General features: G+C 47.5%; 2 pseudogenes; both read right to left on the bottom strand.

Annotated features, from left to right (window-relative positions):
- Window positions 1–1,179: 1,179 nt before the first annotated feature.
- On the bottom strand, window positions 1,180–2,137 carry LOC142069054 (olfactory receptor 11A1-like; annotated as a pseudogene).
- Window positions 2,138–17,739: 15,602 nt separating this feature from the next.
- LOC142068958 (olfactory receptor 10A7-like) lies at window positions 17,740–18,722 on the bottom strand (annotated as a pseudogene).
- Window positions 18,723–19,853: the final 1,131 nt, after the last annotated feature.

Consider the following 19,853-nt stretch of genomic DNA (forward strand, 5'->3'; position numbering starts at 1 on the left):
GAAGGGACCTCATGAGGTCATCTAGTCCAACCTCCTGCTCAAAGCAGGACCAATCCACAACTAAAGCATTCCAGATGAAGTGGTTCCACTGTGGCTAAATAATTAAAAAATGCAGTGGAGCAGGGGGACTGGATCCTGGGTCTCCCACCTCCCCAGAAGTGCTCTACCCACTAGACTAGAGCCATTCTTGTGCTTGTGATTTCTCTCTCTATATAGCCCAGTGACGTTTTCATTATTTTCCAAAGTAGTAGGCAAGCTTTGAGCCCTGATCAAGTTTAAGTTTCCACAGGGTTTGGCGGCAGAATCGCAGAGGGGCCTTATTCTGGGATTTAGGCACCTAAGGTGGCAGTTAGGTGCCTAAATCTCTTTGTGAATCTGGCTCCTGGTGGGATTTAAAAAAGCATCTAAACAGTGTAGGGACCTTAACACCTTCGAACATCTGGCCCAAAGAGACAAAGCAATTTGCCCAAGGTCACACACAAAGTCCGTGGCAGAGTAATACATTGAATCTAGGTTTCCCACCTCTGAAAGTAGGATGCTAATCACTGTACTGTCCTTCCAGGCAGCTGTTTGTGGGCAAATTAAAGTCTTTTTTGATTGTATGTTCTTCAGGGGCAGGGACTGTGGATAATACTTAGCAGAACGAGGCCCCAGTTCTGACTACAATCTTTGTTAGCTACCTCAATAATAAAGAAAAACAACAGGTCTGAATGTGAACTCAGTTCAATTTTTGAGAAAATGTTTCTGGGAAACAGTTTATGATATTCATCCTGATCAGCAGGGACTATAACATGGGATTCCCTTGTCTGTTAAATCGGTGGTGGGGGGCGGGGGTTGGCATGGACCAGATCTGCAGCTAGTACAGGCAGTCCTCGGACTTAAGACCCAATTGGTTCCTGAAAATCGCGTCTTAAGTCGAAATGTCACAACTTGGAACCTATTTTCCCATACATAGAGTGTTATGAATGGGGGAGCATCATAAAGTCGAAACCGGCGTTCTAAAGTTGATTTTATACTTCAATTTATAAATGTCGTAAGTGCCATTTGTCATAAAGTCGAGGACTGCCTGCACAAACTTGCACAGCTCCACTGATTCAAATGAAGTTATGCCAGTTTACACCATCTGGGTATGTGGCCCAGTATTTTTCATTTTAAAATCCATCACTCTCCCTTTTCCCTTTATCTCCTTCAAAAATCCATCAGTCTAGCGGCCATGGTCCTCAGGGCGTCATTCACGTCATTGTTTCTCAGGGAGTAGACCAGGGGCTTGAGCAATGGGGTGACAAGGCTGTAGAGAAGAGAGAATATTTTGTTTAAGTTTACGGCTGAGTTGGCTTTTGGGACCATGTAGACCATGGCCAGAGCCCCGTAGAAAGTGCTGACCACAGTAAGGTGGGAGGTGCAGGTGGAGAAGGCCTTCTGTCTTCCAGTGTTGGAAGGGTTTTTTACTATCGCTGCTATGAGGAATGCATAGGATGTCAGGGTTAGTAAGAAGGGGATCGGGGTGGCTGAAGCTGATAGCAGCAATGATGATAAAGTGATCAGATGGGTGTCACTGCATGACAGCTTTACCAGAGGCATGAAATCACAGAAGAAACGGTCGATTTCATTAGGGCCACAGAAACGTCGCCTGTAAATCTAGGCAACTAGCACTGGGTTGAAGAGGAAGCCACCCAGCCAAGAGCAGGATGCCAGCTTAATGCACACCCTCTGGTTCATGAGAGCCATGTAATGCAGCGGGTTGCATATCGCTAAGTAGCGATTTGTAAGCCATCACCATTAGCAGTAAGATCTCTGTGGCAGCCTGGGAGCCAAAGATATAAAGCTTCATGACAGAGGCACTGAAGGAGTTTGCCATGCCCTTCTCAGCCAGGAAACCTTGCAGCATTTTGGGGACTATGTTGGACGTATACCAGATATCCAAGAAGGACAAGTTTCCCAGGAAGAAATACATGGGGGTGTGAAGGCACGTGTCAACCAGAATAGTGACAATGATCAGGGTGTTCCCAGCCACGGTGGTGATGTATGTTAGGAGAACCAGCACAAAGGGACCCATCTGGAATGGGTAGAGGTTCCTGAACCCGTGGAGGATGAATTCTGTAACGTCATTTTGATTTCCCCTCTCAACATCTGTCATGTGCGGGGTGTCTAGAGAAAGCACAGCGCATAAATCAAGCACAGACAGACAATAAACCAGAAAGATTCTGGGACTAGACCCAGCCTTTCAAATGCAGTCCTATGTCAATAAATGGCTTTCATCCCTATGGTTGCAAAACCAAACACCATCTACTGAAAGAAGATTGACCACCACCAACGAATTGAGAGAAATGGGATGTCTTACTGCCTGAATTAGGTTAATCATGGAGGTATTCAAGGAAAGATGGACCAAATGGAATGAAATGATAGGAACAATCACTCATGTAACTGTCACACAAACATTGGATGGGATTTTCCAAAGCTGCCTAGGGGATGAGGATGCCAAATTCCCATTAATTTTAATGGGAACTGAGCATCTGAGTCTATTAGGGCACTTTGAATATTCCCACCTCTATGTTTACCTGCTGTGGGCATATGGGAGTTTGGCATGCAACTCCCATTAAACTACAAAAATCCCACCTGTAACTCACTGAGTATTACAATCTTTACTGTCTCAGTTTTGCTGGTGTTGGATAAAAGTTTTTCAGAAAAAATCCTGACCAGCTGTACTCTTAACCTTCTCTTGGATCATAAAAAACCAACCTTCCACACAAAATTCCTCGTGGCTGGACTTTACTAAAACTAGACAAACCATTTACAACACACACTTTGCTTCTCTACAAAAGAAAAAGGACACTAAACTTTCTAAACTACTACATGCCACAAGAGGCCACAGCAATGGTTCCCTCAACCCACCCAGCAATATTGTTAACCTATCCAACTATACTCTTAGCCCAGCAGAAGCAGCTTGGGGCCTCTCTTTCTGCTCCTCCACCCCCACAAACATGATACAGTTCTGTGGTGACCTAGAATCCTATTTTCGACATCTCCAACTCAAGGAATATTTCCAACACACCTCAGAACAACATACTAATCAACAGAGACCTCCCTACCAACACTACAAAAAGAAGGATTCTAGGTGGACTCCTCCTGAAGGTCGAGACAGCAGACTGGACTTCTACATAGAGTGCTTCCGCCGACGTGCACGGGCTGAAATTGTGGAAAAGCAGCATCACTTGCCCCACAACCTCAGCCGTGCAGAACACAATGCCATCCACAGCCTCAGAAACAACTCTGACATCATAATCAAAAAGACTGACAAAGGAGGTGCTGTTGACATCACGAATTGGTCGGAATATGAACAAGAGGCTGCTCAGCAGCTCTCCAAAACCACTTTCTACAAGCCATTACCCTCTGATCCCACTGAGAGTTACCAAAAGAAACTACAGCATTTGCTCAAGAAACTCCCTGAAAAAGCACAAGATCAAATCCACACAGACACACCCCTGAAACCCCGACCTGGGATATTCTATCTACTACCCAAGATCCATAAACCTGGAAATCCTGGCCGCCCCATCATCTCAGGCATTGGCACCCTGACAGCAGGATTGTCTGGCTATGTAGACTCCCTCCTCAGGCCCTATGCTACCAGCACTCCCAGCTACCTTCCAGACACCACTGACTTCCTGAGGAAACTGCAATCCATCGGTGATCTTCCTGAAAACACCATCCTGGCCACTATGGATGTAGAAGCCTTCTACACCAGCATTCCACACAAAGATGGACTGCAAGCCGTCAAGAACACTATTCCCGATAATGTCACGGCTAACCTGGTGGCTGAACTTTGTGACTTTGTCCTTACCCATAACTATTTTACATTTGGGGACAATGTATACCTTCAAATCAGTGGCACTGCTATGGGTACGCGCATGGCCTCACAGTATGCCCACATTTTTATGACTGACTTAGAACAACGCTTCCTCAGCTCTCGTCCCCTAATGCCCCTACTCTACTTGCGCTATATTGATGACATCTTCATCATCTGGACCCATGGAAAAGAAGCCCTTGAGGAATTCCACCATGGTTTCAACAATTTCCATCCCACCATCAACCTCAGCCTGGTCCAATCCACAGAAGAGATCCACTTCCTGAACACTAGAATGCTAATAAATGATGGTCACATAAACACCACCCTATACCGGAAACCTACTGACCGCTATTCCTACCTACATGCCTCCAGCTTTCACCCTGACCACACCACACGATCCATTGTCTACAGCCAAGCTCTGTGATACAACCGCATTTGCTCCAACCCCTCAGACAGAGACAAACACCTACAAGATCTCTATCAAGCATTCTTACAACTACAATACCCACCTGCTGAAGTGAAGAAACAGATTGATAGAGCCAGAAGAGTTCCCAGAAGTCACCTACTACAGGACAGGCCTAACAAAGAAAATAACTGAACGCCACTAGCCGTCACCTTCAGCCCCCAACTAAAACCCCTCCAACGCATTATTAAGGATCTACAACCTATCCTGAAGGATGACCCAACACTCTCACAAATCTTGGGAGACAGGCCAGTCCTTGCCTACAGACAGCCCCCCAACCTGAAGCAAATACTCACCAGCAACCACATACCACACAACAGAACCACTAACCCAGGAACCTATCCTTGCAACAAAGCCCGTTGCCAATTGTGCCCACATATCTATTCAGGGGACACCATCACAGGGCCTAATAACATCAGCCACACTATCAGAGGCTCGTTCACCTGCACATCCACCAATGTGATCTATGCCATCATGTGCCAGCAATGCCCCTCTGCCATGTACATTGGTCAAACTGGACAGTCTCTACGTAAAAGAATAAATGGACACAAATCAGATGTCAAGAATTATAACATTCATAAACCAGTCGGAGAACACTTCAATCTCTCTGGTCACGTGATTAAAGACATGAAAGTTGCAATATTACAACAGAAAAACTTCAAATCCAGACTCCAGCGAGAGACTGTTGAATTGGAATTCATTTGCAAATTGGATACAATTAACGTAGGCTTGAATAGAGACTGGGAGTGGCTAAGTCATTATGCAAGGTAACCTATTTCCCCTTGTTTTTTCCTCCACTCTCCCCCCCCCCCCCAGACGTTCTTGTTAAACCCTGGATTTGTGCTGGAAATGGCCCACCTTGATTATCATACACATTGTAAGGAGAGCGATCACTTTAGATAAGCTATTACCAATAGGAGAGTGGGTTTGTGGCGGGGGTTGGGAGAAAACCTGGGTTTGTGCTGGAAATGGCCCAACTTGATTATCATACATATTGTAAGGAGAGTGATCACTTTAGATAAGCTATTACCAGCAGGAGAGTGGGGTGGGGGGAGAGAAAACCTTTTGTAGTGGTAAACATCCATTTTTTCATGGTTTGTGTGTATAAAAAGATCTTCTGTACTTTCCACAGTATGCATCCGATGAAGTGAGCTGTAGCTCACGAAAGCTTATGCTCAAATAAATTGGTTAGTCTCTAAGGTGCCACAAGTACTCCTTTTCTTTTTACAGTAAATCAGTTGAGCTCATCACCATTTTGCTTTGAGAACAGATTGAGGTTTCTGAATTCTCATAAAATCTAGACATTTGCTGACAATTTTTCTCAGGACCTCCTTGTCCTCTTTGTTTCTCAGGATGTAATGAAGGGATTGGCCATAGGAGTCAGAACTGTGTAGCAGACAGAGAACACTTTGTTGAAGTCTCTCAGTGTGTTGGTTTTTGGTAGCAGATACACAATGATTAGGGTCCCATAGAAAATTGTCACCACAATGAGGTGAGAGGAGCTGGTGGAAAAGGCCTTTTGCCTCCCAGTGGTGGAAGGGATTCTCAGGATGGTGGAGATGATACAAATGTAGGATACCAGGGTTAATGCAAATGGGGGCAGAGTGAGTAAAGTAGCCAGGATGGTAATGACAATCTCTAGCTGGTAGGTGTCATTGCAGCAGAGATTTATTATTTGCGTAGATTCACAGAAAAAGTTATCAGTTTTATTGGGACCACAGAAAGATAATTGTAACATAAGAAATACTATTATGGGAATAGTCAAAAATCACCATATCTAAGAAACAGCCGCTAGCCGGAGGCATAAGCTGCCACTCATAAGGGCTGCATAATTCAGTGGTTTGCATATTGCTAAATACTGATCATAAGACATTGTGGCTAAGAAAACATTCTGTAGCCCCAAAGAAACTGACAAAATACAATTGCATCATACAGCCACTGACAGAAATGGTTCTGTCCCCAGTCAGGAGACTGGCCAGCATTCTGGGCAGGATGGTCGAGATGTAGCAGGTCTCCAAGCAGGAAAAGTTCCCCAGGAAGAAGTACATGGGGGTGTGAAGGTGCTGATCAACCACAACTGCACAACAATGAAGATGTTCCAGGCCGTGATCACAAAGCAGATTGCTAGAAACAGCAGGAAGAGGAAAACCTGCAGTTTAGGGAGGTTCCCGAATCCCAGGAGGATGAATTCTGTGAGGGACGTTTGATTTCCCTGTTCCATGTCTGCCATGGGATGCACCTGGGGGAAGTGACAAGCTCTAGAGCACACCTCAAACCCCTTCCCTTTTAACAGGATTTGCAGGTTGTTTTATTTCCCCTCTTTGTCTCAGACTAAGGTGATTCATGGTTATTCAGAGCAGGGAAAATTCCCTCTACTTGATCACCAGGATGTCTCAGTGTTTTTCCCTTAACTGTAAGGATCCATTCATTGTTCTTTCCCTGGGTTGTACAATGCTAGGGGCAGAGGTGAAAGTAAGCCGGTACGCTCTGGTACGGCATACTGGTAAGAGCCGGTGCGTCGTACTGGGACCGGCTTTCCCACACGACAATTTAAAGCTCTGGGGTAGCGGCAGCGGGACTGCGGCGGGGACTTAAAGGGCCCCCGAGCTTCAGCCGCTGATACCACCCCAGCCCTTTAAATCTCCACCTGAGCCCTGCTGCTGAAACCCTGGGGTAGCGGTGGTGGGACTCTGGCGGGGATTTAAGGGCCCCGGAGCTCCAGCCCCCACTCACACCCTGGCCCTTTAAATCCCCACCGCCGCTACCCCAGGGCTCAGGCAGCAGGGCTCGAGCAGGGATTTAAAGGGCCCCGGAGCTCCAGCCGCCGCTACCCTCCCCCACCCGGAGCCCTTTAAATCCCCACCTGAGCCCTGCTGCCCGAGCCCTGGGGTAGGGGTGGGGGTCTCTGATGAGGATTTATAGGGCTCTGGAGCTCCAGCTGCCACTCCCGCCCCAGGTCTTTAAATCCCCACCTGAGCCCTGCTGCCCGAGCTCTGGGGTAGCAGCGGTGGGGCTCCGGAGTGGATTTAAATGGCCGGGGCGGTAGTAGCGGCTGGAGCCCCAGGGCCCTTTAAATCCCTGACGGAGCCTGTCAAGGTTCCTTCCCCTCTCTGAACTCTAGGGTACAGATGTGGGGACCTGCATGAAAACCTCCTAAGCTTACTTTTACCAGCTTAGGTTAAAACTTCCCCAAGGTACAAACTATTTTATCCTTTGCCCTTGGACTTCCACTGCCACCACCAAACGTTTAACAGGGTTTCTGGGAAAGGGTTGTTTGGAAACATCTTTCCCCCCCAAAATCCTCCCAACCCTTGCACCCCACTTCCTGGGGAAGGTTTGGTAAAAATCCTCACCAATTTGCATAGGTGACCTCAGACCTAAACCCTTGGATCTTAAGAACAATGAAAAAACATTCAGTTTCTGAAAAGAAGGATTTTAATAGAAGTAAAAAGTAAAAAAGAATCACCTCTGTAAAATCAGGATGGTAAATACCTTACAGGGTAATTAGATTCAAAACATAGAAAATCCCTCTAGGCAAAACCTTAAGTGACAAAAAGACACACAGACAGGAACATCCATTCCATTCAGCACACTTAATTTCCCACCCATTAAAATAAATCATAATCTAACGCATATCTAGCTAGATTACTTACTAAATTCTAAGACTCCATTCCTGTTCTGTCCCCGGCAAAAACTTCACGCAGACAGACCCTTTGTCTCTCCCTCCCTCCAGCTTTTGAAAGTATCTTGTCCCCTCATTGGTCATTTTGGTCAGGTGCCAGCGAGGTTATCCCAGCTTCTTAACCCCTTACAGGTGAAAGGATTTTTCCTCTGGCCAGGAGGGATTTTAAAGGTGTTTACCCTTCCCTTTATATGTATGACAGAGCCCAGCCGCCGCTACCCCAGGGCTCGGGCAGCAGGGCTCAGGCGAGGATTTAAAGGGCTCGGGGCTCCGGCAACTGCTACCACAGCGGAGCCCCAGGCCCTTTAAAGCTCTGCCAGAGCCCAGAGCCCCGGGGTAGCGGTGGCAGCTGGGAGCCCCCAGGGTTCCTCAGTGATTTAAAGGGCCCAGGGCTCCACTATGGTAGTGGCAGCTGGAGCCCTGCGCCCTTTAAATCGCCCCCAAGCCCTGGGGTTCCCAGGCACCTCTGCAGATGGTAGCTCGGGGGTGATTTAAAGTGCCCCGGGCTCCCAGCCTCCACTACCGCAGCTGGACCCCTGGCCCTTTAAATCAAGATTTAAAGGGCCTGGGGATTTAAGTCCCTGCTTCCTCCGGTCAAGGCTACGCCTCTTCCAGTTGAGGCCACGCCCCCTGCTCAACGCTCAGGCTTACCGGTAAGTCCTCTAACTTACTTTCACCCCTGGCTAGGGGCTTCGAACTAGTCTCATTTGGTGGTGGTGGGCAGCCCCTCCCTGCCTGACTGGCCACTGTGAGGTGAAGCTGAAGTTGTAATCCAGGTTATGAGCACAGTTTATCTATAGAGATACATAACCACAGTCTGTATATATCTCAATGATTATTAAGTTTAGAGCATTACAAGAACTTTCTGAAGCTGAATGACAAAAATATTCATTAACATCTATACTAGCAAAGGTATGCATTTATAAGGGAAAGAGACTCACATGATTCAGAAACTATGCCAGCTACCATGTTGAAGGTTTGTTCACATTTAGGTCTCTTTTGTTCACAATTCATTGTTCTTTTTCCCACTCTGAACTTCTACAGTTTTGAAAAAGTTGCAGAGAGATAAAAGGAAAAGTGAATGTCTGCTACTTTGCCACAGGGTAATTTTTCAGAAGTTGAAGAAGTTGTGGAAAGTTACCAAGTAGCAAAAAGGAATAAAAGACGGAAAAGAGCAGGGGGATTTACTTATTTTATCACACACAGCAGTTTAAAAAGTTTGAAAAAAATGTAAGCGTCTTCCTGATTAACAGAAGTAACTTTCAAATGCCAACATTTTTAATGAAACTGGTTTTCCGATCAATTCTAGTGACCACTAAGCAGAGAGAGAAAGCAAGAGAACAACCTGATTGCCTGGATAGCTTTTTACCAGGCTGTGGCTGAACTGAAGGAAACTCCTCTCTGCAATCCTTCAGTCTCTCTAGCAGCTAACCCACCCAGCTGCTCTGCAGCCCTTTTATCTCTGCAGCTTTTGTGAGGCCACAGATCAGCCCCACCTATTGAAATCCAGGGATGGGCGGGTGCAAGCCCCCCCATACCTGAAGCCCCCCCCCCCCCCAGCCTCAGGGGTGGAGCTACTGGTCCCAGATCTCAAGCAAGTTCAGGGGGCAACTATTATTAAAAAAATGATCAGGAGTGAGGTCATAGGTCATAAACTGGGAGCCAGAGGGGGACACCGAGCAGAGAGCGCCCACTGCTTCTCAAAGGTGTCTAGGGAGCCAGTGGATGTGGCCCAGAGGAACTCTACCTGGACTCATGATTGAAGAGAGGAGCATAAATAGGCCCCACAGTCGCAGAGCACCTCCCCGTCCAGCATCCTCCTCCTGGTGGAATAGATAGCCGCCTTGGCTTGTGGGGCAGGGGCCTGATAACAAGGTCTGGATGGCCAGGGGTGAGGGGTGGGCGGGGAACACCCTCCCGCAGGACCCACACAAGGAAGGCCCGAGAGGTGGGCAGTAAGGCTGCCTTCACCTCCTGAAGCACGCAGCGGTGGGTAGAAGGGGTGGAGAGCCCCATGCACTGGCCGAGTGCTAGGGAATCCACCCACTCCCCCCGCTCGTAGTTCAGGAGGTCTCTGATCCTGGTGGCACTGCCAGGACCAACCTTCAGTGCACCAAGGGGGACTCTGCCACCTGCACACGAAGCTGGGGATTGTGCAGCAGGGGCTCCGCAAGGAGATCTGTCCCCTCGACAGTCACCATGGTTCTGGTCACCAAAATCAGCCTCCAGGTCCGGAGGAAGTCCTGGTGGAAGACTGGCGGCCTGGAGGGGTCTGCTGGAAGACCTCTCGGATGGAGATAAAGGAGCTGTCGGTCATATCGGAGCCCTTGGAGGCAGCGGAGAAAGGCGTGCGCCAGTCCACACCAGACGACCTGCACCGTAAAGGAATCTCTGCAGAGCCTGGAGGTGGAATATGTGGACCTGACTGCAAAGGCAGTTCAGGTCCTGTCCTCCCTCTTCCAGGGGAAGACTCAAAACCTCTGCAGACCCCTATTGCAGCCTTGGCCAAAAGGACTCCAGAGCTAACCTCTGGAGCCAGGCCAGGATACCCCGGGCTGGGCTCAGGGTGTTGAGTCAGTGCCAGAACATGGACAGGACCAGCAGGCACTGTTTCCCTATTAACCCTATTAACCCTTTAGTGATATCCCCTGACAGACAGGTTCTGTCTCAGTGCATAGCAGCAGCATGAGGGATAACGCTTACCTGAGACCTCACAATATTCACCCTCCAGTAGATCAGCTTGGATCTCTCAGGGTTGGTGACCAGGAGTTAGGTTCTTCTCTCACTTCCCTCCAGAAATTGGGTTCTCTCTGTAAAGTGGCCCACATCCCCCTGAAGAGACAAGCAGGGGCAAAGATCTCCCTTGGAGCATGCTCTCCTCCCTCTGTTGACAGAGTGCACTCGCCTCCTCATATTTGCATCCTGTGCAGAAGGTCGTGTCTCCCCTGATGTTACTTCTGAAGGGCATTTCCATCAACTGGGTCTGGGGAGCTGCTGCTGGGTTAGCGACATAGACAGGACAAACGCCAGTCCTGATGAAGTCAGCCTGTTTAGCCCAAAGTTCCCTCCTCTTGGGGAGAATCTGCCAGGCCAAACAGTAATCACAGCCTGGGCTGGGCAAGAGACCTGCCTCCCAGTGCATTCACTCCCAGTGCAGCCCAGTCATCCAGACCAGTTACTGGTGCCCCACCAGCAATTTACTGGGACAAGACCCGGTGCACTGAGCAAGGATCTTCCACCATAAGCTCACTTCAGCGGGGCATGCTACAGGCTCGTCAACACAGGGAATAATGTCACTACAAATACACCACTGTCACAATACTGGCGAAACTCCCCATGTGGAAACACCTATTCTGGACTCAGCGCCATTTTCTGCTTCAGCTTATACTGCTTGGAAAGTGATGCCAGCTACACTGGGGAAAAGCCAGCTTCATGCAGAATAAGGGTGTCCAGATGGGGCATTACAGTGGTGTAACTGTGGCTGTATAAATATGCTGGTAAGAGTTCCCATGTAGACAAGCCCAACAGCATCAACTTGAGTCGCAAAAGGGCTGAGTTTAGGTCAGGCTCAGCTAAACCCGATCGCTTTCCCCAACTCCACCACCACTGCTGAGTGAGACCTGAGCAGGCAGGGCCGGGCTCTCACTAGCCATTGTTAGGCAGCCCCTCTCTGATGTCTCTCTTCATCTCCATCCCTCACTCATATTTCTGCTCCACTTCTTCCAAATGGTCAGTTCAGGTACTAGCCTATTTAGAGGCGAATCCAGTGTCAGACACTAGCACCTGTGTTGTGCGAGTAATCTCATCTCCTCTGGGTGTGTTCAGGCTCTCATACATGAGACAGCTCTGCCTCTCCTGCCCCCTTGCCGTAGTATCTGGGTGACCCACAGTCTATAATGTATTGATCCTCACAACACTCCCATGAGGTACGGAATGCCTGTTTTCTCCATTGTACAGCTGGGGAACCGAGGCACAGAAATGTCAATGCTCATACAGGGTATCTCTGGTTGAGCAGGGACTGGAAAACGGGTATCCCAAGTAGAACTGAGCAAACAGCTGATTTTTTGGTTTGGTGGCAGTTCCAAAAAATCAAAAAAGAAAATTGCTGCAGCTTGAACTGAATCTGAAGTTTTTTGGAATTTTCAACAAGCCAAAATGCAACAGAAAATCCACTTTGGGTCGAAAATACCCCCATGTCATTCAACCTGAAACTTTTAGCTTCCAGGCATTTTTAAAGGGGTAGATTCACAAGGATCCTTAGGTGTCATTCATTAAATGGGCAGTGGAAAATGGGGCCCTGCTTGCCTATATGAGCTTTGGCCCAGTGATTAGGGTACTAGCCTGTGACGTGGGAAACCCGGGTACAAGTCCCAGCCTTGGAACCCCCCTGGTGAGCGTCCTGACCAGAGCTACAGGCTGCTCTAGGTGGGGAATCTCTCAGATTCCTCTCTTGAAGAATGTTCAGTGGTGCAGGGACTTGAACCAAGTTCTTCTACGTCCCAACTCCATGCTCCAGCCACTGGGCTGTAGAGTCATTCTCATGCTTGCTCCCTGGGCCAATGACTATTGAGGTATTTTATACAAAGTGGAATATCTTCAAGAGAAAGGTTGGAAGAGATCCACCGTTGAACACTATTGAAAGGGGGAGGAGGCTTGCATTAAATCCCTGCTCTAGTAAGGGTCCCTGTGATCATCTAGTCTGAACCGCTGTGTAACACAGGCTGTAAGGCTTCCCTGAATTAATTCCTGTTTGAACTAGAGCAGACCCTTGAGAAAAAAATACCCAATCTCAATTTAAAAATTTTCACTGATGGGAAATCCACCATGACCCTTGGAAAATTGTTCCAATGGTTAATTACCCTCACTGATAAAATGTGTGCCTTATTTCCAGTATTAATTGTCTAGCTTCAACTTCCAGCCATTGGATCTTGTTCTACCTTTCTCTGCTAGGTTGAAGAGCCCTCCATTATCACATTTCTGTTCCCCACATGGTTGCTTACAGACCGTGATTAGTTCACCCCTTAACCTGCTCCTTGTTCAGCTGAACAGATAGACTCAAGGAGTTCAATCACAAATAGGCAGGTTTTCGAATCCTTTAATCATCCTCATGGCTCTTCACTGAACCCTCTCCAGTTTTTCAACATCCTTCATGAATTGTGGGCACCAGAACTGGACACAGAATTCCAGCAGTGGTCACACCAGTGCCAAATACAGAGGTAAAATAGCCTCTTTACTCTGGATTACCCTGTTTATATATCCAAGCATCACATGACCACTTTGAGCCACAGGCTGTTTTTTTATCCACTTTGAAGTCCTTTAGTTCAGGGTTCCTGCCCAAAGGTCCCCTGGGGGGTTGAGAAGGGCGTCTGAACCTGACTACACTGGTTCATGCAGTATAGTAGCTAAAAGCTTGTCTCTCTCACTAACAGAAGTTGGTTCAATAAAAGATATTACCTCACCCATCTTATCTCTCTAGTAAACTGGTTCATGCATTTCCCCCAAGGGACTTTGCCTAGGATTGTCCTTTTGAGCACCACACCATTGAGATCTGTCTACATCTACCACATGTGGGTTCCTGCAGAATGTAACCCTTACCTACCTTTGAGGAAGCCTCCCAAAGTGGCTGTAAGTATCAGCAGGACTTGAACCTGTAGAGTTACCAGGTAACTAATAGCTCCACGCAGCCACCTGCCAGCAGCTGCACCTAATTTAGTCTGCAGTGGTTGTGTGCCACAGTAAGCTTCACCTCGAGTGATCGGACTGACAGTGGTCTTGACTCCCATATGTGCCCATGGGGCGCACCAGGAAGTGTCCAGGGAACAACATGGATTCCAACTAGCGGGATTCCAACTAACTGCCACAACCGCCCTGCCTCTCTGTTCCTGAACGCACGGTACTGACCTCTGCTCTGACTTGGATTCTGACTCCTGATCGACCCCTGGAACCTTAGAGTGGGACACCAAGACCTGGTATTGAGCTTCGGCCCAATTCCTGACTCTGTCTTTGACACTGACCCTCAGCTTGACTGGGACCCCAAGCTCCTGCCACTACTCCTGCCTACCTTTGTCCAGGATCCTGACAGTTTGTCTGGACCACCCCTAACACTTTCAGAAGGCTGGCCTTGTGGGACATGGAGGCAGTGGGCCGTCCCCTATCCAGCATGTTCCAAGGGGCACGAGATACACCTGAATGGGTTGAGAGATGGAACTCCCCATGTTGCAAACAAAAGGGGGCAGCTTTGACCATCACTCCATGGAGTACTTGGGTTACTCTGAGAGCCTTTGGATGGACCCCAGGAAGGTGAACGCTGTTCGGACCTGGGTGGCCCTCCTGGAACATCAAGGAGCTGCAGTGCTTCCTTGGGTTCGCTAATTTTTATAGGCACTTCATGCCTGGGTTTTTGGACCAGATAGCCTCATTGACAGTGCTCCACAAACAACCTCCTTCATCTGCTTGCCGGAGGCTCAACGGGTGTTCGACCAACTCAAGATGGCCTTCACCAGTGCTCCAGTCCTGATCCATCCTGACCAAACATGGGCCTTTGTCAGTGAGACTGACGCATGTAATGTTACAATTGGGACCATACTTCCCCAAGATCTGGCCCCCAACAGCACCTGCTCCCTTGTGCCTATTATTCTCGGAAACTCACACCAGCACAACAAAATTATGATATTTTAGATATGGAGCTTCTCGCAATCAAAGCCACTTTCGGGGAATGGTGCCACCACCCTGAGGGTGCCTTACACCTGATACTCCATATTTTCATGATCTGTGTAAACCTGTATCTCCATAGAGCAAAGGCGCTGAACCAAAGATAGCTTCAAGAAGCCTCGTTGTTCACACACTTTTATTTTACCATCACCCAGGAGCCCAGAACAAGGCAACCAATGCCCTGTCCCAAAAAGGGGACTACCTCCCTGACCATTACCACACCCATACAGAGCTGACATACATCCTCAAGCCCCATAATTTACTAGGTGTCCTATTCCCCAAGGCCTCCTCTCCCTTATCCATTCAGTTAGGAAGGAGGAGCCCCTCAGCACCCTAACACCTTCAGAAACCCCATCTCAGCCCTGGGTGGCCATTATGTTGGATTTTATAGACAAGCTTCCCTCATCTGCTAAGCACACAATCATCCTTACTGAAGAAACTGGCTAGGCAGCACTGCCAACAGGGGTGATGTAAGGCCTGGGGGGACTTTCACCCTGGTCTATAGGGCTACCAGGCAACCAACGTTGCCACCTGTCATTTGATTACTCCCCACAGCACGCAATCTGCAGTGGTAGAACACCATGGCACGTTCCGCCTCAAGTGATCTGACTGACACTGGTTTTAGCAATCCCTGATTGGCTCCTTGATCCTATATAAGCCCATGGGGTGTGGCAGGAAGTGGTTAAGGTCTGAAGAGGGGTTGTCTCAGTGGTGATTGTGGGCTGTCAAGGCTGAATCCCAACTCTGTCACTCCAAGTGCAGAAGCGGGGCCCACAAGGATTTTGAAAATTAATACTGGCCACTCCAGGCTTGTATTGAACTCCCAAGGTGACAGCTTTTCTCTGATCTTGGCTTGGTAAATGCTGCCACCACCCAAATGCAAAAAAACCCAACCCCTTGGAACCCAGGCAGGAGCACTTGGGAATTCCTCCCTGTGGGGACCCTCAAGCCCTTTCAGCCCCTCTCTGGGGAAGAGCTGAGAAAGAAAACAAAGGAAATTAGCTGTGGTTACCAGCTAATCAAACAACAGGCACAAACCTCTTAGGACACCAAAAGTCCAATCCTGTTCTTAAAAAGGGTACATTTTATTAAAAACAAAAAGAAAGAAAATACATTTGGAACTTAGGTTTTGGCTAGATTTTAAAAGAGCAATTCCAAAAATCAAGTACCCAAAATAGCTTTCTTGAGGGGTCAGCTTAAAGGTTACAAGCAAACAAAAGCATCTGGGGTTAGCACAGAGAAGTTCACAAGCCAATAAGAACTTAAAGAAATAACCCTAATCGCGTCTAGCTAAACATTCTGATCTACTTACAGAGTTGGAGTTCAGGTAAGTAGTTCTGGGCATGATCTGGTCATTTGCAATCATACCTGGCTTAAGCTGCTTATAGCATGGCTGCTCTGTCCCTCCAGCCCAGAGAACAACAGACAAAGGGAAAGTTTCTTTCCCAATTTTAAAAAGCTCTTCCTTCCTATTGGCTCTTTTGGTCAGGTGCCCACTTTTTTTTTTCTTTACCTAGGGGATTTTTTAACCCTTTACAGGTAAAGCAAGTAAAGAACAGCTACCAAGAGAGATTTTACAGCAAACTGGCTGGCTGGGTGTCCATCAAAGGAAGCTACTCCCTCCCACCTTTATTTATCACATGGGCTGACAGAGGAGCTGCTGGCTGGCTGGCAGTGTGAGATGAAAGAGATAAGTGAACTGAAACCAGGCTAGACCATGAGGATAGGGGAAGCACTGAAGAAGAGTGGATGCAAGCAAGGAAAAAGAAAAGCGTAGAGTCTCTGGAACCAGAAGAAGAATAGGAGGGCAGGAAAAGGAAATGGGGGGAAATGACCTAATAGTAAAATCCCTAGATAAGGACACAAAGATAGGGGATATCGACCTCCTGAGAATGGCAGAGTGGATCAAAAAAGTGCTGGAGATAAAGCAAGAACTAAGATAAATTGACATTACTTGGGGTACAATCTGCACAGAGGGACAGCTGAGTCCCCTCAATTTTCCAACGTGGGGTGTCTCTTACACTGCTTTGCTGTGAGAACAACCTCTTTGTTTGCCCAACAAAGAGCAAGGGCCAGGCTCACCCTGCAAGGGCCTGGTGAGCCTGGTGCTGTGGCTTTGCTGGAGCTGGTCACAGCTGGGCTTAGCCCATGTAAGAGTGATGAAGCTGTTCCTGGTGAAGTGTCCAGAGGCCACTGCTGTGGCCTGGGTGTTTGCATCTGGTCTGTGTGAGCGTCGGGAAGGTGGTTTGTTTGCAAAGGGATATGATGCCAACAAGCACAATTTCAAGGGTGGCAGATTCCCCAGGCTTACGTCCCCATCTCAGCTACATCAGGAGTTAGTATTTTTATTGTCCAAACATGAATTTTGATCAGAAATGGCTTTTTTATGAATATAAAAACTTGGTTAAAATGGTCTCCACTCTGCCTGTTGCGCAGTTAAAAACTCCGTGATGGGCCCATGGTTATGGCCACTTCCCTCCCTGGTCCTTCCACTTAGATGGACCACACTGACCTGAGCTCCAGCTGGATTCTCCATCATGTCCTTAGGGGCATAAGAAACGGTCTGCAGCAAGAAACATGAAGATGTCACCCATTGCGTTTTGTTTGTATGTGACTGTCTGAATTTGATTACAAGACTTAAGTATCTAGCACAGAGAAACAATGAACAGCGGATACACACAGGGATTTACTTTGATCGTTAGTGGACTTTGTGCCTTACACAGTGTCAGCTCTGTGCAGTTTCAGACGCTGTACACGCTCCTCACAGAGGGTGAATGTTAAGACAAGACTATGGAGAAAAATACCATCATTCTGCGTGTGTCAGTGGTGAACATGAGAGCGTGACAGAGCTGTCCGCAATCTCACTTTCCTCTCTGTTCTGTTACATGGAGACAGCGTGGGACTGCCAACACTGCCTCAGTGACTCCATACAGATCATCTCCATTTTTTTCACATTAGTGGTGAGAATTTCAATGGGGGATTTCAAATGAATTTCAGTGGAGGCTGATAGCCTGAGGTTTTCAAAGCTGCCTGGGTGATTTAGGCTAAGTTATAATCTAGGATTCTCTGCCTGTTTTTGTGAAAGCCACATATTTACTGACTGCTTTGCTCAAGGCTTCCTTGACATCTCTGTTTCTCAGGCTGTAGATGAGTGGGTTAACCAGGGGAGTCAGGACTGTGTAGCAAAGAGAGAGCACTTTGTTTAGGATGTTTAATGTGTCGCGTTTCGGTAGCACGTAGACAATCATTAAGGTTCCATAGTAAATCGTCACCACGATGAGGTGAGAGGAGCAGGTAGAAAAGGCCTTTTGCCTCCCAGTGGTGGAAGGGATTCTCAGGATGGTTGTGAGGATACACACATAGGATGTCAGTGTTAGTAGGAATGGAGGCAGGGTGAATACAAAGGCCAGTACAAAATTCAGCAATTTGATCAGGTATGTGTCACTGCAGGAAAGTTTTATCAATGGGATGAGATCACAGTAGAAATGGTCAATTTCATTCGGGCCACAGAATATTAAATGAGACATGAATAATACAAAGATTGCAGTAGCCAAACAACCATTTAACCATGACCCAGCAGCCAAGTAGAGGCAAAACCTGGTATTCATAAGGGTTGAATAGTGCAGGGGTTTACATATCGCCAAATACCGATCATAAGACATCGCTCCTAAGAGACAGCATTCTATAGACAACAGAGACCCAAAGAAATACAGTTGTGTGATGCAGCCACTGAATGAGATGGTTCTGTCCCCAGTCAGGAGACTGGCCAGCATCCGGGGCAGGATGGTTGAGGTGTAGCAGGTCTCCAGGCAGGACAAGTTCCCCAGGAAGAAGTACATGGGGGTGTGAAGGTGCTGATCAGTCACAACTAGTGCAGTGATGAGCATGTTCCCAGTCACGGTTGCGATGTAGATCACTAGGAACATGAGGAAGAGAAGAATTTTCAGTTCTGGGAGATCCCCGAATCCCAGGAAGATGAATTCTGTGACAACTGTTTGATTTTTCCAGTCTCTGTCTGCCATGGGTTGAGTCAAGAAACAAGAAAACAAACTGTGCAATTGAATTGGAAGAACATAGAGTTAAAAGTTAATCAGGTCTCGTGAATTAATTGCATAAATATTCAGAAATGCAACTTCCTCTCTTGGTTACAGGCTGTAAGTTTTAGACTAAATGTAGACTTCAGAGCTAAGTGCCAGGAGTTTCAGTCCGAGGACACATCACTGGTATTAATGTAGACCTCCTTCTGCCATATCAGAGCAATGACTAATATAACAAGCCATTTCTCTGGTAGCTGAGTACTGATAAGACAGATCAGACCACTTCTTTATCTACTGTCATATCCCATCTAGTAACATACTAGAGCTTAACAATGATGCTTAAATGCTGTATTTCGCTTCTGGCAATGACCAGAGTCAAAATCAATAAATACATCAACCAATATTTTGGACTGAGATTTCCAGTGTAGTCTAGTACCCTTAGGCATGATCTTCTGTTAGAATTAATGGAAATTAGTCCAACCATATATTCTGGTCTATTCAGTGCCCTGTCAGAGAAGGAATAATTTTCAGCCCCTCACAAGAGATCAGTTTATGTCATAAATTCTGAAGTGGCGTAAATTCTCCCTTAGTTCCTCTGGGTGTGATGGTGATGTTGTCAGAGACTGGCAATGCCTTTTCTGTTGCCTGATGTTGACTGGTGCAGTAATAAAATACAGCTCTTTGGAGGGTGGATCTTAGGAAGGGGCAAAACCGGGTTCATGTTCAACCCTAAGTGGGGAGTGACCCTCTGCACTCCATGACGAGTGTGGGATGAAAATACAGGAACAAGAAAGGCACTGGGGAGTGTGGGTTGGGGGGAAAGATGCTGTCCCTGAACTTGGAGTCTAGAAACAATCTGGCATATGTGATCTGGGCTAGTAAGATTCTAGCACCACTTGCCAGCCCATTGGGGCACACACTGAGCCAGATCCCCAGCTGGTGTAAGTCAAGGTAGCTCCATTTGTGTCAGTGGGGCAGATCCCCAACTGAGGACTTGTCACAAGACATGGATCTCAAGCTCCAGCTCTGTAAAATGCTGCTGTGAATGCTGACTGACACTGCTGTGGGAAGGTGAACCTAAAACTACATATATTAATCTGAAGCAGAGCTCTGTGT

The sequence above is a fragment of the Caretta caretta genome, chromosome 14 (genome assembly GCF_965140235.1).
Source record: "Caretta caretta isolate rCarCar2 chromosome 14, rCarCar1.hap1, whole genome shotgun sequence".
NCBI lineage: Eukaryota > Metazoa > Chordata > Testudines > Cheloniidae > Caretta > Caretta caretta.